The sequence below is a fragment of the Euprymna scolopes genome, chromosome 3 (genome assembly GCF_053919585.1).
Source record: "Euprymna scolopes isolate OS-2025 chromosome 3, ASM5391958v1, whole genome shotgun sequence".
In the NCBI taxonomy this organism is placed as follows: Eukaryota; Metazoa; Mollusca; class Cephalopoda; order Sepiida; family Sepiolidae; genus Euprymna; species Euprymna scolopes.
The window spans coordinates 195,749,694-195,759,592 of record NC_136484.1 but is presented as its reverse complement, the minus strand read 5'-3'; the positions used below and the strand labels follow the sequence as shown (position 1 = coordinate 195,759,592).

The following is a 9,899-nucleotide window of genomic DNA, read 5'->3' as shown; positions in this document are numbered from 1 at the left end:
TATTTATGAATGAATTTATTTATTAATTTATTTATTAATTTATGCAGGAATTTATTTATGCTTGAATTATTTATATATTTATGCATAAATTTATTTATTTATTTATAAATGAATTCATCTATTTTTGAAGAAATTCATTTATTTATGAATGAATTTATTTATTTGTTTATGAATAAATTTATTTATTTATGCATTAATTTATTTATTCATGAATGAATTTATTTATTCATGAATGAATTTATTTATTCATGAATGAATTCATTTATTTATGAATGAATTCATTTATTTATTTATGCATGAATTTATTCATTTATGAATGAATTTATTTATTTATGAATGAACTTTATTAATTATGCATGAATTTATTTATTTATGGATGTATTTATTTATGCATCAATCAACAAATAAATACCTATTGGTCTTCATTATAATTAGATTAGAATTCAATACAATCCCACATTTGCCCATTTCGAGCACCTTCCAAAAAATGTCTTTTATAAGCAAATAATTTGGCGCTTTTTTTTCTCCCTCGTTTTCTTTACCACTCCCCATTACTCTTACGTTTATCCGCCATTTTTTGCACACAAAAATCTTCAACCTTGAAGGATAATTTTTTGATAAGATCTGTTTGAATCGTTCATTTTATTGGCTGTCGAAAGCAGTTAAAATTCAAGCTAGAAAAAAAAGCAGATATCTCTCAAGGGAGGGGAATAAATAAAGGAGGGGAGTGTCAAAAAGTAAAAAATATTGCTTAATGAAACGTGAGTATATAATAAATTCCTTCAATTGAATTAAACTCCACATCTGTACTCGAAACGTATATCAAATATGTTAATATGTTTTTATGGTTGTTGAAAAAAAATGGTTACCTGATTTCTTTATGCAATTCTCAGCCTCGGGTAGATCCTAGAATACATATGCATAATCATATTAATATATCATCACTCATTAGATTACCGATGTTAAGCAATGCTGAGTCTGGCTAGTACCAGAGGAATGGCCATTTGGAAATGCTAAGCAATGTATATATTTAGGTGTGCGGATATGTGTAATACATTAGGGGGCGTTTTCAAATAATTTTTAAATGAGATTTTTTACTATCTTTTCTTATCGTAAACATTAACCTGGTCAATACCAGATGGGTGACAATTTGGGAATTTTGTAGATTACCGTTTATTTATTTAATTAATTCTTTTTTTATTGAAATCTTTGTTAAGATTATAAGGAGTGATTTAGCTTGTAAACTGCAAGGCAATCAATCCATTGTAAACGAACTATTTTTCTCTTAATCATAGTTGCCATATCTGTTCTATTTCCCTTCCTCATTACATTGGAAGGAAAATCCAAAATTGGCAATCATCATCATCATCGTCATCATCCAACTAGCTCTACTATTATATAAAGGAAACTTTGCTTGTGTATGTGTTCTTCTTTATATATATATTCCGCAACGGCTGGGCTGATTTTTACGAATTTTCACACAAATGTACTTTTGTAGTATTGGGAATCCCAGTTTAATTGCTATATAGGTAGTTTTAGAAATAGAAAGATATATAAACATATATTTGGGTTCGCATCAGCGAGTTAGCCAGGGTCAGAAAAGGTTGGGTTTGACAGGTGTCAAACCTAAGTCACCTTGAACGACCTAGATTAGAATGTACCGGAAATTAAGGGGTGACACGGAATTGTGGTCGTAGGTCCTTCCGGTTGACGATTCCATGGAAACGTGAGAGTTTGGTAAACGCAGCAGAGGAAGCAGATGGGAGATTTAGCTCTCTCTCTCTCTCTCTCTCTCTCTCTCTCTCTCTCTCTCTCTCTCTCTCTCTCTCTGACGACCAGGGGTCCGAGATGTTAGGCTTGCCTTGAATAAAAAAGATTGAAGTTTCAATTCCATCTTGTTGTCCATTCATGAATCTGTCTGCAGCACCACTCCCCAGCAAGATTGGAAGACCAGCGACCAAGAAGATGCCATGCGCTGGCCAAGGCAAACCAGGTACGTTGTATTATATTGTTTGCAGATACACGTCTCGGAAACTCCCCAAGGCAAGAAGAACTGTAAGACATTAAAAGAATAGCAAACACAAACCCACACACACACACATAACAGTGAACTGCACGTAAAGACACACGTTTATACGTAAGAACACACACACACACACACACACATACACACACACACGTATATGTAAGAACATTGATAAGAACACACAGACCCGTAACAGTAAACCTTAATAATAATAAGTAGAAATAATAAGAAATACACCTTCTTTAAACGGTAACACTTTATGAATCTGGTAGTGTTCTTAAATAAGTTTTGTATCGGAATGTCTTTCATACTTTTCGATAATCGATAATCGAAATAATTCGATAAAAACAGACCATGCGATTTTAACCAACTTTAACGACTTTTTCAGGGCTTTACTCTCTCTCTCTCTCTCTCTCTCTCTCTCTCTCTCTCTCTCTCTCTCTCTCTCTCTCTCTCTCTCTCTCTTTGATATTTCAGATCTTTACGAAACAGGGAGTAAATAAATCTCCCTCGCCGTCATGAAGGCAATATATCTAGGAGAAGGAAACTTTGATAAAAAGACAACACCGGATAGAAATAGTTAGTTATATAAAGCAATGTTCTAGCGATGACGTCACGAGCGAAACACCCGCTTTCAAGTTGTTGTCATAAGTCAGCACGTAAGTAGTAAGGCTTAGAACCAGCCATCTTCTCCCACTAAAAAGAAAGAAACTGTCGCTGGTTTACAAACAGCATTTTCATAAGTGTATGTCACTTTATTTTCATGGTAAGTACTCGTCTGAGCTCCAATATATGGTCTTCCCTGGCCAAACATTCACGAGAAACACTCGTCTAGCTGAAAACACTATCAATAATTTCCCCCACTCTTTATCCGTGCCTAAACCTAAACGTAGATTTCATGAAAAAAGCTTTTTTCTTAGAACTGCACACATGTGGGCCTCTCTTCCATTTGCCTGCTTTCCGGCTCACTATAATATGGTTGTCTTCAAGTCTAACGTAAACAAGTTCTTGATTAGCCGTTCCCCTTAAGTAATCCAATTTAACAATTTTCCACTACTAACAATTACTACGTCACTATTCCATTGACCACTGTACACTTATTAACCCTTATCCTCGAGTGTCGTCTGGGCCTTGATAAGTGGTGACTCCTTTGTATAAAAAAATAAATAAATAAAAAATAACGTTTCTTCGCTACACACTTATCTTAAAAATAATTCTGTTATTGTTAGCAGAAATATCAATGAAAGAAATTGTCCGAAACAAATGCATACATAATTACGCTTATTTGGCAAAAACAGACTTTTCAAAAACAAAAAAACAAAAAAACAATCACGTGATCAACTGCGATGACGTCACAAGAGGATGCCATGTTTGCAATGGCTGTCTAAACAAGCAATGTTTAGAAGAGAAATACTTTTTTCTGCGAGGATAAATGAAATACAAACAAAAGCGAAACTTCGTGGCTTCTCTTCATTTCTCTCCGACTGCGATAACATGCTATTTTTTCTTCTTTTCTTTTTTTCAGATTAAGTGGTGTATAGTTTTCATTTTTAACTTATTTCTTTATATTTTTCGCATATTTTCTTTTCTTTTGTTTTTTGTTTGTTTTTGTTGTTTTTTGTTTGATTTTTTTTTCTATCAATTTTTTTTTCCGCGATGGAATTCATGTCAAGAGGTGAGTGAGGTTGTTTTTTTAGGTACATTTTTTTTTTCACGTCATTTTCGTTGAATCTTTTCCTTTTAACTTTTTCTTCTCAATTTTCTGTTAAATTAGTCCTGAAATTTCTGACTTTTATGTGAGTCACTCTTACGTTTTTCAAGAAATCACGCGATGAACTTATATTTGTGACAATAACTTTGCTTATGTGTTTCACATTAGCTTTAGACTAGGCACCGCCAAAAAAGGGGGGGGTAGGTAAGTACTTTTTGACGGACCGTCTTTATAAAATCTACCAAAAATCAGGTAATTATCCTATCAATACGAAATTTTCAGAGATTATTAAGAGAAGAATGAACTCTATAACAGTGTACTTATTTTTCATAAACAATATTTATATATATATATATATATGTTTTTTTTTTGCTTACAAACCCCCCCCCTTGTTTTGAGTTGGTTCCAAATATGCTTAAAATAATCATCTGAAACTGAACAAAACATATTATGTTGTTGTAAGGGACGGGATTATAGATTTAAAAAAAAAAAACTTGTTTGCATACCTTATTTTGATGTCTGAATATCAGAACTTCGATTGTGTTTAATTATCCCGCTTTTGAGTTTTGAAGTGTGAAATTCGGTGAATATGTTAAGTAAAATAATTAATTTGTTAAGCAAAACAAAAAAAAATTAATATTTATACAAAAAAAGCCATTTTAAAATCTTTGATAAATAAATTAACAATTTCTTTTTAGCGAGCCGAATAATACATGACCATTATTAAACAGGGCATGCTTTGAAGAATCGATACAAAAAAAAATTCGATAAATATTTGCCCTTTGTGTTAAAAATATCATTATTTTTTCGATCAAGTTTGGAAATGTTTGCCGCCTTTCGACTACGGTGGACCAAACGCGCTGAAATAATTATTTTTATTCTGCTTTAAATTACCCCCCTCCCCATTTTGGAGAGCCTGGCCCCCACACACATACACATTAAAAACCAAGCTCATACAAATGGTCACCCATCTGGTACTGGCGAGCCTCAGCGCTAATAATACATTGAAATTTTCGTCACTGAAAAATAAGCTTCTTTTTTTTTTTTTGGCTTTTTGGTCTTCCGTAGTTTGCTTTTTATCAAGTACAAATATAAACAGTAATCAAATCGACTCGAAGTAACTGGTTGCCTATATAAATAAGTGGAATTATTTGAAATCCAGGTACTTATATTATAATATTTTTGCATATTCTCATAGAAAATCACCCTAAATCTTAGTTAGACAAGAAATAAAAAAATTAATTCTTTCAAAAACCTTTTTTTTTAACTATTTATATACGTTTTTTGTGCAAAACAAAAAACGCCAATTGTTAACTTTTGGGGAAAATTTTAAATTTTAAATTTAATTAAAAATAGTAGAAAAAGTTTTACATTATTCTGCTTTCTATATGATAAAATTCAGGGTTTTATCTTTTTAGAAAAAAAAGTTACTCAGAAATAATTAATAAATGTAATTTCGTTTTAAAAAACAACAACTTGATTTTTCGGCCATTTTTGGCGGTGCCTACTTTAGATTGATTCGAGTTTTAATAAGTAAAATTTCATTCAAGTTTTTAAAATTAGATTTGTTTTAGGTTTTGTCAAAAGTTTGAATTAGTATTTTACTTTCGTGAAACTGTGGCAGATTTATTTATATTTTCCTTTACACATTTTTATATGAAATAAAATAATTTGTCGATTTAATGCATTTTTTTAGACAGTCACCATTATTCTCAATACATGTTAGTCAGCAAAGAAACGATGCTGTGCATGAACGTCCGGAATGCGTTTTGTCATATTAGGGTCGATCTAAAAGTAAAGCCTCCTATTTTTTTTATACAAAAAAGTTGAAGATCTAAGAAGTTGGGAGTGATATCATTAAAACGAGCGACCTTTTGTGCTCTAGAATTTATTTTTCTACATAGTTACCCCTATTCTCAATGCACTTTTGTCATGAATTCAATGGAGCATCTCTGCTTCTGACGCACGTCCATGATATTTGGAGCTTGGCCGATAGTGCGAGACCTATTAGATTTGAGACTTTTTTACGCTGTCTAAGAGTGAGAGGGTAATGGTAGATGCACCAGCTGTGATGTAGCAACAGTCCTCCATGTGTGGGGGGGGTGTTGCTTTGTAAAGATATAGGATGTTATGTGCTGTGAGTAATTTTCTAGCACGGTAGAGGGGGTCCACCTTCTTTGCAGCATTTTTATGAACATGGCGAACATCAAAACATTTTAATAACAACTTATTTGTTAATACTCCTTTAATCCTACACATAGGAATCGGATGTCCAAAAATTGAATACTGCTGTTCTATCTGAGGACGTGTTACACACACAGCCACGATCTACGTTAAAAAGCACGTTCAATCGAAAAACATGCCATATACTATGGAGCAAGTCACGACCTACGTAAGTAGAAGGCCATTGCACTAAAATCATATGTGCCTGCTGACGTCACAAAATAAGGTATTAGAAGATAAACGTCTATTTTCTGTTTTAATTCTCAGAGATGTTTTATTATTGCATTGTTGCATAGGGGTGTTATTGTTAGAAGGTACTAAATATGGATATGTTTTGTACTGGTGTTATTATTAAGATGACGTATATTCTGTATTGTTGTTGTTCGTTCGTTTTAGGAGAGTCTTAGTGAGAGAGATTAGAGTCTTAAAAGTGTTCATGTGTTGAGTGTTCATATGCCTTAAGATGCTCATGTTGTAAGAGATAGCATATTGGAGACATAAACAGGTATATATAAAGAGAGAGACATTTTTTTACAATATATAATAGACAGTGTACATGTTACTACACAATGAGAGGAAATTTATGAATATCTTGATAGATAGACCGAGAGATATTGCGTTTGACATTTACGTTTTGACAGTTGTGCATATAATATAAACACGTTACCTTTCTCGTTGTAATGATGAACACAGAAGACGCAGATACAAAACCACATGATGATACGTTTATTTCTTCTTCGACCGGTCGGACATGATTTTGTATTTCAGGGATTCAAAGTTGTTACTTGGTTATCTCTAAACCTCACTCGCTTCCAGAGGGTGCCGAGAATCCTCTGATCTGACTGATCTAACTCTCCCTAACTTCGAACTCTTTCCTATATTGAGAACTCGTCACGTCATCGCATGATTAAACATGTACTCATAAAGCACTTTGGATGACATGCGTCACGTTGCCAAACTTGACATGACCCTGAGTTCAGTAACCTATTTTTCAAATAACATGTTTACAATTTCAATTGACGATTAAATTCATTTTTTTAATTTTCACAGAAACAAATTTCATTATTACATCCCTTTTCCATATAAGCCCTGAGTGGCTTCCGGGCCTTGATAAGTGGTGATCACTGTGTAAAAAAAAAGATATGTAAGCTAAACAATTGCAATTCCTTATTTCAATAACATTCTGTATTTATTTTAACTTATGATTGGAATTTTCAATTTCAAATCTAGCTTCGCAAGTTCGAATCCTTGACTATCCTATTTCATATTTACATTTAACTAATTCCCTATTTTTTTACTTACATGAAAAGGGGACATCCCTTGTATCATGTAACAGCAATTTATCAAACTACTGAGAAAATTATAAAACTGGATCCAGATGAACTGTATTTTTTTTCTTCAAGATAAGGAATTATTTTACATTTGGACACGTGCAATTAAAAAGGGTAAAGTAAAGTATTTATATATTTTTTTTAATGTATTTAATTATTAATTCATATGTTAGTTTAATTTTAGGTTAAAAATGTACCCGTTTTCAAATAATTTTTAAATTAGATTTTTTTTCAATCCTTTTTCCTTCATAATTCAGCAAACATTATACTGGGTTATTTTTTTTTCATGTTTTCTTAGAAGTGAGGCAAGAAAGACTAACGATAACTGTAAGAAAAGGGGGGATATAGATATTTATAAACATTAATAAAGAACGTAAAAAATTATTAACAATTTAAAAACTTTAAAATGAAAAAAAGATAAGAAAATGATATAATTGTGTTGGAATTTTATTAACACAATGTGAAATGGCGGAAACGACGGAATTCTGGGTGACGTCAGTGAAATAGTTGCCGACGTGAAATCTGTAAGTATTTGAATATTAATTGTATGAAGCTACAATGAAAAAAGCTATAAAAAATTTTGTTGCCGTAAGTGGGTGTAACAGAACGAGAAAAGGTCACTTCATACTGACTTGAGTATTTTGTATGTTACGCACATAAACTGATAATACTTGGTGTAGAATTAGGCTTGGTTGGTGAATGCTAGCGTCTTCCGAATGAGGAAGTTTGCAGGGAATATCAAATACACAAGCGGCCCCGAACTGCTTGTGTGTCTCAGTCATAGGAAGATGATATACATCATCCAGCATAATCCATGGCATAATCGCGTTGACACAAAGATTCTCATTAAATCCACGATGTTAAGCAAACGTTAAATTATTTTTCATTGAAAACTTTGGAAGATTACAAAGACGGGTATTGCTTCTAAGCTCCAAGGCCATCCGTTGTAAACGAAGTATTTTCCCTTTTATAGTCGCGTGCAAGCCGTCACTCCGTCGGTCGGTCGGTCGGTCTGTTGATCTGTCCGTAACACTTTTGTGCTTGGCCTTTTTGGTTAAGATCAAAGGTCTGTTGTTAATAGATGCTGTTCTTAGCTTTTAAATTTTTCTTTACCTTTTGGCCAAGATCAAAGTGTAGTATCTGTTCCGGCAGATGCTGCACTTAAGATAATTTGTACCAGTCAATGGAGGGGAAACCCTCTATACTGGGACAATTATTATTTTTGGTAACCAGAGTGACCCCTTTTAGGGGAGCTGGTTTTTACCTCACATTAAAAACGGCCTTGTGCCTAATTTGCTCAGTGGGGGAGCAAATAAATACCATCTGTTCCGGCAGATACTGCAGGCAAAGACCATATGTGGGACCTTGGTAAATACCAATTGTTACTATCCAGCTCCCCTACTCCCCGGGAGTTGGTCCCCATTTCTCCTTCACTCCTCACATTAAAAACCGGCCTTGTGCCTAATTTGCTCGGTGGGAGAGCAAATAAAACAACCTTTTCTTGGCCTTTTGGCCAAGATCAAAGTGTAGTATCTATTCTTACTACATGCTGTACTTATGTTTGTAACTTTGTGATATAAAGTGGGGATGACTTTTCTGCATTAATTTAATGTAAAATGATCACCCACTTTACAACCAGTCAGTCTCAAAGCTTAGTTTTAGTAGCATTACATTTTTTAATTTATTTACGTCCCCGTTCTACTATTGACTTGGGTCATTTTCTAAAGTTTCAACCATTGGCTTAGATATATGTTCATTCGTTTTCCCTATAGAGCCTAGCGTCATCAGCAAATATACCCATCTCAGACACAATTTTACCAGAGAGGTCATTTACGAATATAAAGAATAATAGAGGTCCAAGGATCGAGCCTTGAGGCACACCCGCATTCATATCATAAATCCTCAATCGTTGATTTTTATATCAAGAATCATCAGTGCATAAAAAGTATTTTTACAAACAAGAATTTTAACCAGAGATTTTTGTTTCGTTGTGGTTTCCCATTAATTTTTGTTTCGTTGTGGTTTCCCATTAATTCCTAATATATTTTTGGTGAAAGTTTTGATGGATGTGGCAATTGAAATGTATTGTACTTTAATACCAATTAAGATCTTATTCCCTTCCTCTCCTCACAATTGTAAGTAAACCTCTTTGTTCGTCCAGGTGTGTTCTATGATATGGCCAAATAACACCTATTAAAAAGCCACGCCCGTAATAGCGTTTTTTTGGTATCTGAATGTCAGTGCATCTAAATAATTGGTAACAGAATTCGTGTACTGTTTTCTGGCGCCAAATCAAACATAATAATCACTGATCAGTTTCCTTGAACGTCATTTTCTACAAAAGCTTCTTCGCTTTTTGATGATTCTTTTCGATAAAGGATCCTTTCTTTGTGAGAATTTTGTTGAAAAAATAGTTCTTTTTGGTACGCAGGTTTTCCCTTGTAAGAGTGCGGAACATTTTCGGCAAATAGGTTTTGTCTGGTAAAAGTACAGATTCTTTTTAGCAAATGTGTTTCTGAATTTTTTAGATGAGGATTGATAATTTGTATTATTGGATTATATAGACTACTGTTCTAGTGTTATTCGCACGGCATTTCAGTCGATGTAA

The 9,899-nt window shown here is 33.3% G+C and overlaps 1 pseudogene; it reads left to right on the top strand.

Moving 5' to 3' along the window:
* Positions 1–8,784: 8,784 nt before the first annotated feature.
* On the top strand, positions 8,785–8,920 carry LOC145264598 (U2 spliceosomal RNA; annotated as a pseudogene).
* Positions 8,921–9,899: the final 979 nt, after the last annotated feature.